This window comes from Macrosteles quadrilineatus, unplaced genomic scaffold (genome assembly GCF_028750875.1).
Source record: "Macrosteles quadrilineatus isolate MER2022 unplaced genomic scaffold, UCM_ALF_1.0 Scaffold_7__1_contigs__length_78375512, whole genome shotgun sequence".
Lineage (NCBI taxonomy): Eukaryota > Metazoa > Arthropoda > Insecta > Hemiptera > Cicadellidae > Macrosteles > Macrosteles quadrilineatus.
This window is the reverse complement of record NW_026542600.1, coordinates 12,952,557-12,974,469: the sequence shown is the minus strand read 5'-3', so window position 1 is coordinate 12,974,469 and position 21,913 is coordinate 12,952,557. Positions and strand designations below refer to the sequence as shown.

The 21,913-nt window shown below is 37.5% G+C and overlaps 1 protein-coding gene across 1 annotated transcript in view; it reads left to right on the top strand.

Moving 5' to 3' along the window:
- Window positions 1–21,913, top strand: part of LOC128998156 (peroxidase-like) — a 193,567-nt gene that overhangs the window by 128,032 nt on the left and 43,622 nt on the right. Inside the window, exon 2 of the mRNA XM_054424165.1 lies at window positions 14,186–14,236. The gene's annotated coding sequence lies outside the window, so the exon portion shown is untranslated. The remainder of the gene's footprint in view (window positions 1–14,185; window positions 14,237–21,913) is intronic.

Below are 21,913 nucleotides of genomic sequence, written 5' to 3'. Positions count from 1 at the left end.
CAAGAGTCTGACGCTGTGTTCAATGTTTTCCTAAACACATGATCTGTTGTATTTCATCAGCATCACTGATCTTTGTCATTTTCGCCTGTATTTGCCCAATCGCCCCGAGGCCCCTAGGCGGTAGCGCAATCAGCAGAATTCTGGGACAGGATATTCCCCTCGGATCTTGCAATCTCTCCTTTCGCCTGTTAAAAAACCACACCCGCAGCACTGCCCGACTGAAAGTTCCGGATTTTCAGAACTGTCGCAGACGCATTGCGCAAGCGCGATTAGTGCACTGTGCTCGTGTGTGTGTGTGTGCGAGTAGATGCTAATGTGACGACCGGTTCCGCGGACGTCGCTAGCGGTTTCATTCGATTTAATGGTATCACGCTTATCTCGGGTCAAATTATACCCGTACTTAAGATACTCGGCGAAAGTAGCGACACTTGCGTAAGGCTTTGCCTCACTAAACAATGTAGCCTTATCTGCACCCTGCGCGCTTTGTATCTTCATGAGTTAATTGGTTGGCAATGCCACAGTCGACCTGCTGCCCGCTCCCGCTTGGTTTATTTACTGTTTTCAACTGCTTAATGTCCTCGCGAGTGCCATGCGAGACGATATTATATTTCTCACCGCGTAAATCGTCTTGCGCTTTCACTTTATAGCTTGGGAGCAAAGAAACAGTGTCACAGTCACTGTAAGTGTTACTGCTAACAGCTGGCTTGCGTTGACTTACCGGCTCAATTGGTCGTTACGCTCCAACACAGTGATTGTAGCACTTTGTTGTTCAGTGTTCACACGGACTATCTTTGGTTTGATTTCTGCTTTTGGGGTTATTTATTCTGTCTGCATTGTATTTTCTCGTCATTCAAGGACGCAGAATATACCAAGAAGTTATTCACATTTTAAAAACGCAGACTGATAGATGATGTAAAATTCTTAATTTTGCAATCAAATGATCGAGATTTGAATTTCAATTCGAAGTCCTTAGGTTTATAAAATGCATTTGCATGTACACTACTTCATTCTGTATTAGTTTATCACTAATAATTATTACAATAGCATTTAATAGTCTATTTTGAGCTAGTTTTATACACATGAATGATTGCTCGTTTGTTTTTTAACGGTCTTTAAGTTTAAATCCTTTATTTTGTAATGATTTAATGTTCTCATCCGTTTAACACAAAGACGCAAAAGGTTTATATCATAAAGGTTTTTTTATTTTTATTTCACTCAATTATTAGAATACTGAAACATAAAATAACTCTTCAACCATCATTCAATATTTGTACTCTTGTACCTTACACTTTTATGACACGGTAAATCTGTAAACAAATTTTAAGATGTGATCGATTTCGAGCACTATCAATCACTATTTTCAAACGATGACGCATAGATGTGAATAGATCGAATAACTTTGGAGGGCACCTTTTACTATATCAGTATTACAAGACCAACATGTACAATCACAATCAGTTTTAACTGTACACTGTTTACGATAACTGCATACTTTGTTGCTGTTGTAGCAACTTAGTTAGCTTAGAGACTTTACAATGGTCACGTTAGATTTTATCAATGTCCCTTCGTTTATTTCATGTTTCTGTAAACGTATTTCATGTTATCACCTTGAGGCATGGTGATGGTTCGGAAGAACCGAATTCAGGTATTGTAACCAATTTTAATAATAATATAGTAATCTGGAGGCTAAACAACTATTTGAAAATCAAGGAGTTATTAAGGAGTATCATAGGATCGTACCACAGAACGTTTTTCGTCCATCATCATTGAACAAAATATTGTTCAAACCACTCAAACATGTGTAAAAGACCCCATTATCATTGATAGCAGACATTACAGAGGCATCTTTTTGGCGGGAATTTGAGTGACAGTTGAAGGATGGCGGGAATGTAACCGGTCCAATAGCCCATCCACGAGAAATGTGCCCCGGACTGGAACTAATTGTGGTGCTGAATCTCTCACTTTTGAAACACCTAGTTTGTTTTGTCGAAATCCAAAGGTGAAGGGTAACACTTTTACGTGGAACGAAATGTAAACGGACGCATGACTTTCAATACATCATTGTCTGTTATTGATTCAATCCTTTCGATTTTGTTCGTGCAGTTTATTATAATAATATGCACCATTGATTATGAACATTGGTCTTTATTGTATTAAAACTTTTGTATCATAAATTTAATTCATACGTGAGATAATATTGGAAAAACACGATTATATTTCACTATCGTCCACAAATCTTATTAAAAAGGTTGGTCTTAATCAGTTCTAATTGTTTAGAGTAACCATGCTCTTACGATTCAATCAAATGTGTCATTGTAAATTTACAAATTAAAATTGAATTCCGATCCATACCTACCTCAAGCTTTTGACTATTAATACAACAAGACATTCCAACCCCTTGTTAAATTTGTAGCCAGATTTTTGTTCCAAATCGTTGTTGATGTGAGCCACCTACAGATTGTGCTGATCTAAATAACTAAATTTTGTCAAATACACAAACCTTTTTACCAAGTCAAACTTAGGGAACGACGTATGATGAGTTATAGCGACTGTTATCAACCTGGTCAGTAACGAAAAATGAGGTATAAAATTGAGTTTTAGACACTCGCACATTCTGTGACTGGCTCACACAACTACGTTCTTTTTTAATGAAAAATTGGCTACAGCTGATCCATATAGATGGAAAGTCCACTTCAGTATCCAATAGTCAATTCTCAAACTTAGTAACTTACTGTTGATAAACTATTGTGATAGATATAAAAAAAAAACTATCGTTGAAGGCTTTAATGCGTGGATGAATACCCAAAATTACGTTTATAGGGAAGACGTTTTACCATCTGGAAAGGTACATCATTATTATATCGAGTACAAACAAAAACGAGTTTTCATTCAACACAGTAGCATAAACAGTATCAGTGTGTAACCGCGAATAGAAAGGACCCCCAAAAAGAAATTTGCCATTTCACTCTCAACAAACAATATTGCGATTCAAGATGACGTTTGCAAACTCAAGAATAATATTGAACCTGCGACAAAGTTGCCCGTGGCACGTTTGTCACGCATGGCCATGTATGACAAGTGGCACAGCCGTGTCACATTGTCACAGTGACAGTGTGGCAGTGCCGTGCCACAGTCGTGCGGCATTCGCCTCTCGTTAAGGAAACATCTACATGTCTTTCACCATACAACACATGTTGGCCTAAGTCTTCCTTGTTTCTCGGAGGATAAGTCTTTGGAACACCAGCTTGTCACTATTCCTGAGGTTCAATTTATTTTGGTCACATTTATTTTGTTCATGGACAGTACCAGACACCCCATCCCATGTAAAAGTTGTGGCCAGTTTTATGATAAAAATTGACATAGTTGAATTTAGCCTTCTTCAAAAACGGCTTTCAATTTCAGATTTCCATCCTAAATGAAAAAGATTACTTATGTAAACTACAGCATCTTTTTAGCACGTCAATTATCATAAATATAAGTGAAACCGATTTTTGTCATTTGCGTATTCTGCGAACGGCTCATTTAACTATGTTTTAATTTAATTTAATTGAAATTATATCCACCCAAGCGTCTAAAAGCCAATGAATATCCTTACAGTATAAGCAAGGTTAGTAATGGATTTTTACAAAGTTGTAGTTTAATATCCAATTTCATGTAGGTTACTAAAATGCAGCTAACTTAGCTGGGCTACATGCCATTAAAATTAAAAAAAATATTATAGAGCTTTAAGTATGTCAACGGTTTCAAAATGCACATAGGCTATACCATTATTACACAGAAAACCTAGGCTGATAATAAAATAGGGATATTGAATCCTAAACAGAGTACGTTTAAGTACAGTCTTATTGAAAGTTCCTAGAATATGTTCACACTTCAAACAATAATAACAACAATCCTCCAATTCATAACAATCCTTCCATTGTCACAACAATCCTCAAAACTAAAAGGATTTCCAGCTTCTTTCTAAATTGTAATACAAAAATGTCCATAGTAAAATAATGTAACACTTCCACGCTAACTCACAATTCATCCTTACGATCTTTCTTGTAAGGAAATTTGGCTTGATCAAAAACCACATTCAAATAACGTATGTGATGATATATGTTCATAATGTATTTAAGTACCTAAGCTTGTACTTAGGTTTGCTGCAGCCAAAAATAAGTTTTATGGGAAATCCTTATTTAAGTGATAAACCCAAAACCATACAGGTTTTAATTCCATTACGGATTAGGGTTTGATTAATTTTAAGGGTCAGATCAAACTGATTTACGTGCTTTTTCGAAAATATAATAATATTTTTATAATTACAATCCCAGTTTTCCTATGGGCACATATTTACAAAACATTGTGACGAAACGGTGCTTTTAAGCTTCTAATGCAAACCAAAGTCGACCTCAACAAAGTCTTGGCACGAAGAAAACAATAGCTACTCCCAGCAAGGAGATTCGCAAAATCATGACTAGACCTCTAGTCAACGTCCTTACATTAATCTTACACGATCTATCCCAAGTATTAGTAGTTAGTCCTCTTGCAACACAGCTCACAACCATTTAAGTTGTACAACACGAATATCGAATCAGTGAGTATAATCGATGCAAGGAAGTAAGAAGATCAACAGATCAACGCCTGCAGACTTCCGCGAGTCTGATCATTGATCAAGTTCATGTTCCAACAGAGCTTATGATCACGAACTCGTGTACGTCTGGCCATAACTCAAGAGCTGAGTCACCGTGGGGATTCGATGGTGAAATTATAACATTTAAAAGGTTAAATTGTCCACTAATACTGAAATTAACATGATTTATACTCCATAATTCTCTACGTGCTTGGTAATGCATATACTGAAGCAGGTCTTCTGGTCAGGTTGTAAGCAACATTGTAAGCTCGGCAAAGTGCAACGGAATTGTGTTATTAAAATGTATAATGTATTGAACATTTCAAAAAACATACATTTCAAAAAGTTTTAGTTGTAGTAACTATGTTCTTAGAACTTGTATAAAGAACAAATTGTTAAAATATTTTTCATTTAATATCATAAAAAGCTTCCATACCATCATGGATAAAAAATGTTAGTTTTCCAAAAATTGTTTTATTATTCTCATACAAATAAAACGATGTTTTAGTGACTGAATAAGCAGTCAAGCTAGACGTAAACATTTAAAGATATTCTGTTCAGTATTGTTGTCTCTCTTGTCTTAAACGGTAGACTGACTGCCTTGGGGCGCTACTGACCTATCTCAACCTAAACGAACCTAACCTACGAGCTTTTTCATGATGGGACTGATGCCTGACACTCTGTACTGGGTGTCCACGGGTTGTGTATGATATACTGGTCTAATGTATATTTTGTATGCCAGATACTTATTGGTTTCATCAGCGTGCTCACACAGATCTTAAACAATTCTTTTACCATCACCAGGTTTGACTGTCTTTGTGTACTTTCTGAAATAGCCGTGTCGGTTCAAGAGCTCTATAACCAAAATTGTATTTTTCTCTTTAAAGTGAGAACTGATTTTTGTAACCTAAACCACATTGCCTAAAGTAACATTTATAATATATTATGTGAGAGTGAGAACATATTAATGGGGAGTCAATATCTCCCAATAAAACTTATCTTTCCTGTCTCTAACTTGCAGAGATAGGGATAGGCCACTTCATCGTAATTACTGATCTACCCCAACCTAACCAATGAATACAAAAACTATAGTTTTTGTATTCATTGACCTAACCTAACCCAACGATAACGATCATATTGTGTACGTATGCGAAAGATTTGATTGGATGCACATCAAAGATTGATACATTAAAGATTAAAGATTGATACCAAATCTTTGATGTGCATCCAATTAAATCTTTCGCGGTTACCTCCCGCTATCTCCGCGTCCCACCACCTCCGTGTCCCGCCACCTCCGAATTTCAGAGTGACCCCTATAATCCTCGGTTACTACCTGCGTTAAGACTTTCTGTTCTAACCTAACCAAACCTAACCTAACCTAACCTAACCTAACCCACGGGTTAAATTTTCATCAAATCTTCCATCCACGGAGCTTCAATAAAAATATATGGAATAAGATCAAAAATGTATTAATCTTGGTAAAATTATTAACTTACTAACAAAATTCGATCTGCAATGACAGCTACCAACGCAGGCAGTGACGGTATTATAAGGGTCACTCAAGAATTCGGAGGTGGCGGGACAGATTTGGATTCGGAGGTGGCGGAACGCGGAGATAGCGGGAGCACACGAAAGATTTTGACCCTGGAATAACTTAGATGCGAGAGGGATCACGACCATTTTACGGGATATTCACGACAATTATGGGTTTTGACTACTTACTATCTCTTAGAATCTTTTACGAATATTGAACTCAAAAATCCGGGAAACGGAGAACCGGCCACCTCTGGCTCTAATCCGCAAATAGAAGTTTGGTTAGGTTAGGTTAGAATAGATTATATAAATGTGGCCCCTGAATTTACGACCAGTGGGACCCCTACAATCCAAAAATCCACGCTACTAATAACTCCCAAACGACCTACCCAGTCACGCCCCAGATAAGCCTGGGCAATTCACGGTGTCTTTACAGCCCCCATATCCGGAGAGCTGTCCCAGGACCTGACAATCAGCGTAACTGCCACAGGTGCCAGGGCTGTGTGGCTAGAATCCGTGATCGCAAGGACACCAGTCTTCTCCTTATATAGGGCGTAGGTGGCTACTCACTCTCGTTACGCCATAGAAATCCCGGTCACACTTTTTAGTACGTGGAAACCATGCGAAAGACCGTTCTATCTCCCTTTCCGAGACTACGTCCCACTAATTGCCGAGCTGGGTGTTCCACAGGGTAGTACACGCGGTCCATTGTTCTTCACGCGCTTCTTGCCTGTGTAATCTGTGTTGCAATGTGAGATCTGTTGTTCAGTTACTATTGCAGTAACTGAGATGTGTCAGTGTTTTTCTATGTTTGTGAGGTTTACGGACTATTTTAGTTGGAGTAGGATATTTGATTCTTTGATTGAATTAATTTATTAAAAACATTAGCTACAGTTTGAATAAAAGTTTTTTCACACAAATTACTCCAATATCGAATGCTGTGGAATTTTCATAATCATTTTATTGGTGTCTGTATGAATAGATTCCATGAATATAGACTACCAAGAAGTAAATAAGATCCTCGTATGGTTCTGAAATCTAATTTAGGAACTCACACAATCAATAACTACGACACCTTAAATCAAAAGCACCCTGTCAAAGTTAATTTCCTCCAGACACTCGGTGATACCATCGTAAACTGCGACCGCTTACTCTAACGGCCCTAAGTGGTCGTATTTACGATGCCGGGTTATGAAATACTCGTTATCCGGCAACTTATTGTGTTCTGGCGTGCCGCCGCGCGCCACTCTAACTATAACTATACCCTGTTGTTTGATCATTTGTAAATCAAGGACTAGTTGTCGTTGATTCATTATGTACAAGAGAACGGCCACTTTCATTTCATAGACCCCCATAAAGTCAAAGTTAAGGCCGTTCGAAAGGAAGGGCGGGGTTTGATATCCGTGTGCAGCGAAATGTAAAATGCAGACCTTGAGTAACTTTACACCTCCAGTTGTCAATGAAGGAAGCTCCAGAGGATTGTTGACCGTAACTGAAGAGTTACTGAAGAAGTACTCGTTTAATGGAGGAGCTGTGTCGTTCAACCGGTCATTTTTTGCTATAAGTCAGCTGAACTGAAGTGGATGAGATTCACGTAAAATATCTGACTAAACAATTTCCATTTTCTGAGATTTTATGACAAAACTGACAAAAGGAAATTTGTTTGTCACAAAGATTCGGTCTTTTTGCTTATATCTCTCCGCTACACATAAAGCTCCTTATCCAGCTATAGAGATTCGTTGATTTTGCCAACTCTGCAATGGTTGTTATTATGTGTTTACCACACAAAAACTTTATCTGGAGACCTGGAGTGTGAAACGTGTTAAAATTAGCGTTGCAGATGTCTCCTAGTTCCTTGATCTTATCTGTAACGTACCACTTCTTAGTATATACCAGTAGTGTTGCAAAACATTGCTCACAATACATTTCCTTTCCATTTCATATTTTTATATATATCCTATTTCGGTTGTAATTTTCCAGAATACGATTGAGCACAAAGCGATTTTTGAATATTTTAAACCAATATTGACTTTTGTCAACAAAATATTTCATTTCCAATTTCGTGGTATTTTACCAAAATTATATTTGTGTAAATCTTATTTTGACTCGATGGGAAAATAAAGTATGTGAAAATGTAATATTTCATATTGCGCTCAATATTAAGTTCGTTAACAAGTGCTACAGCAGTCATTGGTAAAAGCCGCCCGCAAATATTACAAACCGTCATCCTGCTAAATGAAACCTAAATTAACTAATCATAACCGGACTGGAAATAATTATAAAGTAAACTATGTTAACTCTATGAAATGAAATTAAAATGCTTCTTTATTGAGCTTAACTTAGGACCTCATGGTCTTTTCTTACAGTTAACCTCTAACTCTGTGAGGTCGAAGATTGCTTGCTTCATAAATATCTTACGTAGTTTATTTTCCGATAGTTCAGATAACTTATTTCCACACTTTCACGTGTTTAAAGAATATCGTCTAACATCATTCAATTTAAATTACATTAAACTTTTATTTAAAACACATTTTGTTTGATAGAAAAAATTATAGCTTATTATAGACTAAAAATATTCTAATACAGACCTCGAAGTAGCTCTTAAGTTGTCTTTTATCTTAACATAACTCGGTACACGATAATCATCGTGAACAATGCTTTAAACGCTGAGTTGTATTCATACACCAGTTATATCACTAAACAACTGTAACCCAAGTAGAGCAACGTACTACCGGTAATGTAGTTACAACACTTCGACGAGAAATACTCAAAAAGAACTTGAAACTGAAGTGGTCGTAAAGAGATCTGTCAGAGTGCAAACTTGGTCGTAAACTTTCTGTCGATCGTAAAGTATTCTTTGCTATGTGAAGATGCTGGATAGAGATTTCATGAAATAGTTGGTTCATTGTCACCAGAGCAAGATAATTTCGAGTACTCCCTTTCACTTTTAGTTCGTACTGTATTACAGGAACTGCAAGCGTCCGACGTAACTTACTGGTTCTCTTTCTTTGCAAAACATTCACTTATTGAAACACTGGCTGAATCCTGGCCGACCTAGATATATTTTAAGCAGATAAAATGTGAGTAAAAAGATTACTAAATCGTCTCGACTAGTTATGCTAATTAAAAAAACTTATTCATTTATAAGGTAAAACAAACCAAATAAACAAAGATGAATCCTTTCATAATCTTGCAATAAATCTTCGTGTCATGAAATATAATTTTGGAATTAATATAGATCTGACGATTTTAATTGACCAATGTGTCCTTCTATAGGCAATGTTTCGGTTGGTTCAATAAAATGAACTAGGCATAATGCAAAACTTTGGCAAAAATCCAGCACTTTGGATTCTAAAACACCTATTTATATGCTAAAATTATTTAAGCAGTTTTTTTTTATAAATTAAGAGACCGTTTCTTATCTATAGAGTTTAGTGGGTGCAAGCTGTACAGTACTTTATTCTATCAATATCTTTCAATATCCTTCACCATCTAAAATGGACTAAGAATTGTACGCGATCCCCGGGATATCATCTATGAACGGTCACAATATCCATTGAAACATTAACTTGTGTACTCGACTGCGTCATACTCATTCATCACACCCTAGTTGTCATCAACTCTGTTCAACAAGACGAATAGTGTTCGTCCAGCCTCATTCTGCTCCAAGACTAACTGGGGATTATCCAGCGATGTGGAGGTAGAATGATTCATGCCGTCCTGCCCCCCACGGAGAGTGTTAAATCCACCTGTTTACATAACCCCTCTAATGACGGACGGGATCAGATACACAAAGAGAGCGGGGGTCGTGGGGTCACCTGGTGATGAATCGCCACACTCGAGAGAACGAGTTTCGCCTTTTCTGGCCGACCTAGGAGGTGACCGCTTTCTTCGATTAAACAGAACCGTTTTACCCGGTGAACGGAGACTATCGATGTGAACATGTGCATTGTGGTGTCGCTGGTACCTGCAGCATGAGCTGCAGCACTTTCACTTTTACTGCCCCAAACGACGCCCACACAAACACTTACGTCCCAACAAGGTGTACGTGCTAGAGCACTTGCAAGGTGCCACTCTCAGTTTCTGGTCTTTCAGAACAAATGTGCTCGTGAATGGGTGGCAAGGTGAGAGAAACGGCGTGGCTGATATTGGGAGCCATTGTTCTACTGACAGTGTTGCCTCGTAAAAGGTAAATATATCCAATATCACAAAACAAATAACCGTGCATAGAAGCTTGCCGTTCATGAAATAATATATACAATCGATTTGTGTGTTCTACCTTCTCCAGATAACTTCAACTCCCTTAAAAGTTTGAACGTATATTTGACCTAGAAGTTCAGTATATCATAGCTTCGGTGTTTATCCTGCCAAAATGACCAAATCACATTGGGCGATTCGAGCCAGAACGGCGTGCCACGGACGATTGCGTCTTGACCGTTCGTAGTGCCGTTCTATAAGCTGTCTTTTTCAAGGTCCGAACGTGAAAGCATCGTGATGGCGGTGGCTCAATCATCATCCATCACCCGGACAGTTCCCTGGGATCGAGACTTGAGGCAGGTCTAGCACGCTGACACTCGTTGAGGATGTTCATTAAAACCGCATCATCGCTATCAAACTGCTTCGCGGTTCCCAGGATGATCACGGATGGGCGAATGCTTGCAGAAGACTGCCGGGCTATGCGATTACTTGGAGTTGTTGGAGGTGATTCTCGTTACGAAGAGAATGCGACTGATGCACATAGTTCCCAGGGTAGACTGAAGAGTAGTAATAATTTCATGATTGTGAGCCATCAGTTGCTACCAATTGTGAGATAAGTACAGAGGATTCAAATGAGTATACATGATTCTCCGAATATATACTTGTTAAGAAGATTCATTAAATAGCCAAAGTTTGTATAGGTCTTATAAAAACGGATTATTATTCCCTTTATGGAGTATAATATATGCTATGTAGAAGCAGTGAGTGACATTTTACAGAGATATGCATTTGATATAGAGAGGCTCAACTGTAATTTAATTGTTCGGTTATGTCAACAATGTGTATATGAGTTTCTTCAATAATTGTTCCTGCCCTCATGATGATATTTTCATAACATTTCATTTTGCATTTAAAATGTTAATCCACTTTGAGGTTAAGATTCTCTTTCATCTTAAACAATTTTCAGTTTATATATTATTTTGACCTAGATAATGTTCCTTCTACGCTAATATTTCACCCTTTTCACATTCCAAGGTGAGTCTCCGCCATCTGTCACGTATTTCATTCTTGTCACAGTACAAATCAATCTCACACTCCCAGTATGGTATGGATCGGGCTACACATTCAATACATATTACATCAGGTCTAGGATTTCCTTATCCATAAACATAGATCCTGAGCTGGCAATGTCCAAGTGTGTGTTGTTCACCAGAGTTAAACGCTCAGAACCAGATATCCCTTGTCCAGTACCCTCCGTCCTCCAACCGCCGAGTCTCATTAACATGCGTGTGTCCATCTTGCTTTTGCATCCTGGCGAGTATCCATGAACTGAATTACTGGACCTTCGCTCAGTTACATTTGCTCTACAAGGAGTAGAGTCACTCGGTCAGGTCGGTCTCTCTAACTCACCCGGAGCAAATTTGTTTGTACGACAACATGTTTGCTTTATAAAACATCTTATCCTATTTACTGCACCTAGAATTACCTGTTGAACGGCGAGTTTGTCTATCTGTCGTGACAAGTTGGCATCGAGACAGTTTGCTGGCTAGCTTTCAGTTTCGAGTTTAGTCGAAAAACTGTGCTGATTCTTCTCTAGTGAGTCATATTAGTTCCATGGTAGGGGTTCAAAGAATAATCTGACTAAAGTTTCCAACATGGAATTAGGTTTCCCTTGAAAAATTAAAGCGTCCTCTTCTTTTTTCGTCAACACTTCGAATCGTTTGATAAACAAAGCAAATAATCTCTAAATATTCCCTATTGTAATAGCCAAACGTAGCAATGTTATCTAAAAGTTTCCTCCAAAACTACTTTCGCCTTACGAAACGAAATGTTTTCGGTTTGCAACATAGGTCAGTGTAACTAAAGCATCACAAAGAACTTTGCATATCACTACCTAAGTAATCAGGAAGACATGATAGACTGTTCCAAAAATGATTCCAACGCGGACATGCAGAAGTGACAATAGGCCATGAGAATCGACCGCAGCGAACGCGGCTGTGGAAATCCTGTATGGAAATCGGAAACTCGCAGTCCGGAGTTATCAACGGCACACTAGGGTTAATAGACACGGTGTGTTATCGGTGCTATTAAACCAATAATGGTGCAGACTGTGAGAAGTGAGTTGCGAGCGAGACGACGACGGCGACGGCGGCACGCGCTGAGGTAACTCTTCTGCAAGGTCGCTCCAGCGAGAAACTGCCAACCGGGGACCAATAATTGGGCACCTACACCTGACGGATCACGACTGCATGGCGAGGTATTGTGCCGAAATGTGAATACGAGAGGTGAATTATTGTTGCGCCGTTTTCGCAACAATGGAAAGAGTGACACTGCTGTTGAGCAACGACCGTTTACAGACTCCGGTCGGTCCTTGCAGAGGGTCGTTATTGTGTGAGCGACGTCAAAGTTTGCAACAATCGTAGGCAATCTCTCAAGGATTCTTTGCCGTTTTCACGTAGAAAACACCGACGCTCTGTGATTTAAGTGCATAATACAACTTGACTTGAGAATTTGAAGAAACTCGAGTGGATACATCTTTGTAAACAAACTCGGAATTTTAAAGGGAAAAATCAAATCCTAATACGATTTACAAAGAGACACTAAACGATTATTTTTCATCAAATTCATGCTAAACAATGTTGACGTAAACCCTGATCACAGTGGAACCGTAAATGTGCTCTGAATGTCCCTTGCATTATCGAAGACCAATAGTAAAACTTACAGTTACTTAAGTAACTGTATTTTAACCCAGTTGTAATACACCTGTTATTTTGCTGTACGGAAATTATGCTAGAATCAAACCACTTAGGTTAAAACAACTTATTTTACACAGAACGAACTAAGTATGAATGAAATACCATTGTTGTCAGAATCGTTCTTCTTTTTATCCTACTTCAACAAACGCTTGCATAAAAGCATTAAAAATCATCCTCTAAAGACCTGATATCCTTGGATCAGCCAATTTCAAATTTCGATTCCAAATTATGTTTCTGCCTTTTAAAATGTTGACTACATAATGAGAATAAATTTGTAATACACAATGATGGAATATGCAATGGCTAGTTCTTCTCTATTACATTTTCTCTATGCGTCGTTGGACATCACCCACATTAAAATATGCCTCAAATTTTAAAATCGGATGAAAATTCTTATTGCAGTGTTAACAATCGATGGTGACAGGGGTCTTGGTGAAACGGCCGTATGATCGTCCTTATATAAATCACTGACAATTATCACAGTTTGAGCTCACGAAGACATTGTTATTGTGATATCTGTGGTTACTTATTGTTTCTATCTGTTTACATATTGTGTCTTACACGTCGTACGTCCAACGCATGGGGCCGGTCCGATCTGTCCACGATTATATTTAATAGCCAACCGATCCCATTATGACAACAGGACCGATTCGATTTATATCTCTGTCAATTTACTAGCGCATTATTCATGTGTGTCCGTTTCACCTGATGTATTGCATTAGATATGTCTTTATTTTGAGTAACTGCGTTTCCAATCCATATTGAAAAGTTCCGGAGTCGATACAATTTAATCGCAATCGATAGACTGAAGCAGTGTTTAGTTGAATTTGCATTCGATACATAGTTAATTCGGGTTATTAGTGTGATTCTTTTTGTTTAATCGTATACCGAGTAATAAATGTTTTCTATCGAATGAGTGTGTTCGAGATATTTCATGTAGAATTAAAATCGTAGTGCTTTAGTTTTTACGTTCCTTTGAACAGATTTGGTGATTTGCATGTTAGAAGTTGATGATAAGTAAGATGTCGTTATTGTATTAACAGACCTTCCATGATTCCATATATTAATTGCGATTTTTTGTTACAGTTGGCGATCCAAATAATCGCAGCAGAGCAGACAGCCTAAAGAGCAAAATGTAAGTGTTAACAGTTTTGTAGTTTTAAGTATTTTTGACTTCTTAATAATAAAAACATTAATTTTTGTAAGGGGTTATTCAAATTCTTAAAAACTAAACAATGAGCTATGGTTTGTACAGTATTACTATTACACATGAGAGAAATACAGGAATCCTGTACAGACACCGAGCGAAACTAAAAGAGAATAAAACAAAAAACGAAAAATGAATAGCTAATTAACAACATTCTATACTCATACAAAGACTCAAGCCTTCCTCAAGGATTTTACACCAACTCAACCAAACCGTGTTGGTTACATTAGAAGTACATTTTATATTAAGTATTTATATTTACCCTCTAAATGTTCAAGAAGAATAGTGACACCATACAAATACACCGTGAATTCATTGACATGATTGTATACATTACAAAAAATTATAAGGGATAGTCTTGAATTTACTAGCCAAAATAAAATAGCTTGAAAAGAAAGGTTTTGGCGACTCTTTGCATGAAAAATATTCACGAAATATATAGAGTACTATTGATTTAATTGCACTCTCAATACCATACTTCAATTCAATTCTTAAGGTTGATTATAATTTAATGTAGAACAAACCATTTTGCTTAAGACACTAAAATATTATTACTGAGATTTCCAAAACAAACAGCAGTCAAGCATCTCGTGAGAAAATCGCAGCTTTACGTAAAACTGGCGAATATATCGACACGGGCGGTCGAGGTTTCCATTTGGGTTTGGAAAAACGTTTTTTTCTTATCATACATCTCCAAGTAGGGCCTCCCGCTCATGGGTCAACATTCCAATCCCAAAAGCCGAACAAAGACATACAAGGAGTGAAACTGAAAGTGAGTGATATTCTCTTATCTCTTCAAATGCCGATTGTGCAGCTTGTTTGTCAACGAATCATGTAACATAAGCCCATTTGTGTCCCAGAAAACCCTTCGGCCATTAATTAAATTCATTTAGTTAAATCTGCAACCAAAACTTTAATTTTGTTCGTTCCTCAAACTTTTCTTGTTTTGAAATAGTCAATTACATTTTCGATAAATATAAATGCTTTTGTTACTTCGTTGCTTTCCCTAAAGCCAGTATTCAAAGGCAGTTGATTTTTCTATTGATATCATAATTAATCATACATATTGGTCCCAAATATAATGAACATAATTACAATCGTAATAGACCAAATTATTTAATACATCACTAAACAGCTGTTTGTTCACAATACACAAATTTAATACAGGATACAAGTTATTTTTGCAGTTATTTTTTTACATGGAAAAATAACCACATTTTTGATGGGTTGTCTTGTACTTCAGTCTTGAAAAGCAATTTGCTTTAATAATAATGCAATATTACGGAAAATCTAGTTCATACACCTCGCTCATTTTAAACTTTCGGGTCGGAAAGAATCACTTTACTCCCTAGTGACGAAATATACTATTACTATCTACATACAATCATGAATATATCCTTTATGTCTCATAGATTCCATTGAACAGATACCCCAGCCCATTCTATGCACCTGCCCTACTGTCCACACAGTATACAGCTTGTCCACGCACAATCGCTGTACCCGGTCTAGGTGAATTATATAAATTAGCATTAATTAACACACGTATCTGGGTAACAGTGTTTCGCGGAAGTCTAGCTACCTGTTGTTGGACCGGTTTTGATTGTTTGTTTAGGTTATGTTGTCGTGCAAACAGCTGTTAAATAGATACAAAAAGACGCCTAGACCATTTGTCACGCGGTAGAAACATTCACTATTCCCACGACTCTAGTATTAAGTTGTTAACTTTTTGTGCTCGCTACAGCTTCGTTATCGAATGCCGTTGCGGCCCATTGGTTCATTGGTACAGTTTTTATTGGATGACAGCCAATAGCAATGAGCTGGTATTCGTCAAAATTGGTATAAGAATTTTAAGTGGAATGATGACGTAATTTTATAAATTTAATTAAGGTTTTACTGTATGTATTTGAGATGAGGTTTTTCTACTTGTAAACTGGCTTGACATAAGTTGTGTTATCGAATAAACTACAATATTATTTTATAATTTTTCAAAAACTTTTAATTGGTAACAAATTACACTGATATCTAAACCAAAGGAAAATTGCGTTTAATGTGTAAAAATTACTGCGTGTGGTCCAACTTCTGGTAGTTATTGACACAATGGCCATATTATTTGGTTAGCTAAGAAAAAAACAAATTCAGATGTTGTAAGCAAAATGTGTTGACATAAAACAAAACGTAAAGGACTAAGTGTGAAGTGAAAAGTTTGTACAATAAATAAAACACCGTTATAATAATTATAGTATCTCATTATATTGGCAGCTTTGTATTTTTTTTGTCTTTACAAAAAAATTAACATTTTTGTGATACTAGACACGTTTGTGTAACACAGGTATATGATCACCGTGTTATATTATCGCTCTGTTCCACCTAAAACACAACACAACTTTATTACAGTCACTTATGATGTTCAGTAGACTTGTAAACATTTACTTAACACTATGTACATCTCTCTTTCCAGTAAGATGTGAAACAATCATATTTAATTATTAAATTGTTAAAACATATGATGTATCAAAAAGTAAATGAAAAAGTTGTTCTCTTGTAACCATTATAAAAGTGTGTTCATATTTTCTCGTACTCACAAATCCTTTCAATTTCAACATTACCCGGTCTTTCGAACTATTTCTCATTACTTTAATTTAATTCTCTCATCAATCATTAACTTTATTTTCCTTAGGTAATATTTGGTTTCCAAATGCTTATACTTCAATCCTAGATATTGAATATCAGTCCTTCCTACAAACAATTTTCCACGCAAAAATCAACGTTAACACAACTTGGAACAAACCCAACCCCTCCTAGTAATCGGAAGGTAATGAGATCGTTGGTTATGGTTTTCGAGAAGTAATTAAATGAATGTTTTTATAACGGTTTTCCATTTCTGACCGGACAGTAGTAAAAGGTTTTATAGCTTCATAAATGCGGTGCACGCGTCGCTGACACGATCCTTCGTACGCAATACACGCCTTGTGCGAAGTTTTCAGTTCAAGGGTGCCATTTACAATGTCTTATGGTGGTGATTTTAGCTTAGACTCGCGATGCCCTTATCTAAGCTAATGTTTAAGGTAGTTCAAATGCTATTGCTTTTGTCCATGTACGCTGTGAAGGACGAGCGTATGTATGTCGAAGGATGATTGAAGAGAGCAAAAGTACTAAACACCAATTACAACATAGATTAAACAAATTATCTTTTAGACTTACCAACTTTAAGATATAACCAAAAGCAAGAAAAAACTAAGTATTTCTGTAGCTGAAAGTACAAAAAAATACGCCAAATAAACACTTGTAAACTGTTGACTCAGAAGACGGTAAATACATATAAAAGATCGTAAGTAGTGATCGATTTCGATTGGGCATTCCAATCATCATCAGACCCAATTGGCGAATGTTTCGATCACCACTTACCATATTCTATACATATTTACCGTCTTGTGAGTCAACAGTATAAGTGTAAATATATTATTACAAGTGTTGTTTGAAAAATTTGTTGTATGTTCAGGTAATTTAATAATATGTACGATAAGAAGTTATTTATTTCTTTAGGTAAAGAATTATATAAATTATGTTTCTGTCTTGTGCATTCAGAATACGTCTTGATGTTTGGCATTTCTTTCATCTTATTACACCAACTTTTCTATTTAAATAGAATAAAACGACCTCTTACCATTGATTACTTACTCCTACCAGGAGATAAATGAGCACGACAGCAAAAATCGAAACCGGATAAGAATCATACATTAAAAAAGCTTCGTATTTTACATAAAACGATTAGCCTTATAGCACTGCTTAGGATATATCAAAGTCAACAAACGCAATGTGCCTAGAAACATAAAAACTCTAAAAATCCCTGAAAATCTAAACAAAACATTAGTATGTAAAATAACTACGTGATAAAGGGAGTTGGAATATACAACCTACCCACCAAATAAAAAAGAAACATGTTCCCCAGACAAAAATGAAATAACAGTTTAATAAAACTAGTGTGTTACGGGTTTTTATGTCTGTACCACCTACAAAAATCGAGAAATTAATGCAATATTTTAACTAACTTTTGAATCAAACGTAATCCCAAGGCGAAATTGAATAAAATAAAAAGAGTATGTAAGACATTGTAAAACGAAGGCTGGAGGGAATTGAATCTATATAGATGTCCTTTATCCAACTTTGTCATGCCACTAAACCCAAAGTACTTAAAATTTACTCGTCCAAAATCAAAGAAAATAAGTATGAATATACACAAGACTTTTGTCCGGTAAATCGAAATGTTGCACCAACGCACCAAACTAAAAAATATAAAATTATCACAACGAATTTACTATTTTCAATTTTGAAAAAGTACTCCCCCGACAAAGACGAAAATGAAATATGAGTGCAAGACATTTGTCCAGTGAAGGGTGGCCTTGGGTGACGCAGAGAGTGGTAGAAGCTCATAGAGGCGGTCGAGGGAGCTGATATGTTAACGAATACGACACGAGTACGTTAATTAAACAAGGAATATCGGTGCCATCGAGACAGCCTTACAGCTAATGAGCCGGTCGAAGGACGTTCTTGGAGGATGTTGCGTTACAGGAGGACTACGTTGGTATCTTGCTGCTTTGGTCCTAATCCTTACCCGCTCACTACAAGATGGCAAATCCACTCAGAGACTCATGTTAAGAGTTAAATTGTACTATGTTAGGGTTCAGTAATGTTATGTAATGTCGAATTGATTAAAGACTTGTCTAAATCAGGATTAAAATTTATTTTCACCAAAGACCAGACTCCACCTACGTGATGACTTTGCAAGTTTTCCGTGCGTCAATTTTTCGCCATTTATAACAGTATTACGGGAGATAAGTTGTTTGCATTGAATGTCCATCTTTATTCTTATGTACAACCTTACGCCCCTAGTTGGAAGATCCCCTTATAACTGTAATGACCTTGTAAACTTTTCGATAAACATCAATTTCTATTGTGGTACTAACATATTTTTATCCAAGATAAATGTTACTTATTAAGGATTGCCGTTATCCACATATTTTAGTATTGAAATGTTAAGAATAGTGGAATCTGAGATGTTTGTGGTCCCATTGTAGGCTTGTTGAATAGTTTTATGATTGAAACCGCTGGAATGTTATACGAAGAACTGAAGGGTAAAATATGATTATTACTATAACTTTTTATCATACCTTCACACCCCTCCAAAACACAATTCTATGAACCATCTCATAAATACTACACCAAGAATCCTATCTCAATAACAAGAGAAGGAAGCAATATGCGAGGAAGAGATAATGTAATCACAAGATGAGCTGCCGACTGTTAGAGTTCTGAACACTTCCTCTAGTGAAAGTCGTCCGAATTGGACGGTTAGAGGTGACCTCTAATCAGCTCTAACAGGTCCCGGGATCATCCCGAGATGTGAGTGTTACGGCACCTTTGATTGGTGAGGTCATCTTCGCAACCGGTCTCCGCCGCGCGCCGCCTCGCACCATTTCAACTAGTTTGAGTAGGTTTGGTCTAACGATGGGAACCAGTCTTGTTTTAATTACAGGTAATATGAGTTTGTTCTCCACATTGCGTTAGATTCGTCTCGCGTTAAACCGCTCGTTTCGTCCTCCTTTATCGTCAAATTATACGCGTTACCGGTTCTGGTGAATTTTAAGCGGTTTAGCTTGAGGACATCGTGGGTAAACATCGCGCTGACCTAGATTCTAAAGAATCATTTTTTGCGTGTATGTTGCACTACTAAGTATCGGTCTCTTTTCAAACCCGTCGTACTCACCTTCCTAATAAATCTGCAGTGTGGATGCCCCAACTTTCCCATTTCGGCACGGGACTCCAACGACGTGCAAATAAATTACTGCAGACACTCGTCTGGTTCTATGCGGTTTTCTGAGTGAAACTCGTTAACCCGGTGCCGAAATGCGCCAATTGAAGCATTGCTGGCGCTTTCACAGTTCACACACAGGGTTATCGGCAACCGCCCTCCATGGTTACGTGCTGCGATGTGGGCGCTGCAGCTTTGTAGGTGCTAGAAAGTAAGTCACTAATGCCGCTCTTGTCAGAACAGAATTGAAAACCCTTCGTGGGAGTGATTTTTAGGTTTGGCTTAATCTATTGCTCCTTCTTATTCATGAGCTACAATGATATAGCATAACTGGAATGAATTTATGGCTTCCGTTAAGCAATGGTAATTTTCAACTTGAGCCACTTACGAAATGGCTGCAGAAATGTCAAAATTTCCTTATGAAATATCACTTTTCAATAGTTATATTTTCTTAAAATTGTGTGATTTTTCGTTTTATGAAAAGTGCATCATAAGAATTGCATCAAGCAACAACATTTAGAAAAAAACTTTTCTTTCATAGTTTTCGCCCCAGTTTCCAGTTATCTGATACTATACATATCACACATCACCTAGGTTTCTTAGGCAAGCCGAGAATGGCCGGTGATAAGACGTTGCTGGCGGCCAATTTCGTATTAGCAATGTCTGGCCATCAACTGCATATAATATAATCAACAAGAATTAATATACATCTGATTTATTAGATTGAGACGTTATCATTGAGCCACCATTGTTTACATACCGACGCAGTATAAGGGGTGGTGCACTTATCTGTTTCTTCCCAATACTCATAAACGTTCCACTCCTACGTGAAACACTAAAACCTTAATCCTCCATTTCGATGTTTTCCTCGTCTGCATACGACTGGAGGCAACAATACGCGAGCCACAATTATGGAACATTTGTAGGTTAGGTTACGCGGCGAGGCGGGCGTGTTGAGGCATGCGCGATGCGCAATGTTGCGTCACGTGATCATCAAGATGGCGTCGACATATGCCCGGCCTCGTGCCCGGCTTTCTATTAGATCCACGGTTAATTTGCACCCGGACCAGTGAAAGCGCCGCTCCCGGTGACGTCTGATAGGTTAGGAAAGTTTACCGGAATGACAGAGATGTCGGGGAGGTCGCTGGATTCAATTAGAAACCTCGTGTGGCCAGCGCGGTCACCCTTGCACCCCGCACTCTATCCGGGGCTCGGTAGGTTACTTGCGAGATTGACTTCCTCGTGGTCCGGAAACTTTCATGATAATCACCTCAAACGTTGGCAATCTTCGCTCGAGACATTAGCGAAGGATAATAAGCAAATAGTGGGAATCGCAAATGGAGAAATTCAAACCAAAGAGTCGTGTTGAAAGTTGTAATCTTCTGGTTTGTGTTAAGAATCAACAGCGCATTGCTATCAATTACCAATAATTAATTGATATATGGAGTTTGTTTGGAACATATACAAGTTGAGACGTAAACCAATTATCAAGCACAGATATATATTCGTTGAGAACAGAGCGATAGACACCAATGGAGCATCAACTCCAAAACCATCGATAGCTTGAAGAGACTGTGTAGTGATTCGAAGGTGCAAAAATATAAATCTAACCCTATAGCTTGCCAGGTCTATTACAAGATTCAAGCACTCCTCCATAATATTTCAAAATGTCATGTTCCTCTCGTGTTTTATTCATTTTCTTGTCGCTCTGGACCTTAGTAAAAGAGCGGTGGGTGAAATCTTTCAGCATTAGTGCACTTCAAACCCTCCTGGTCCATAAACATTGCTTGGTCATG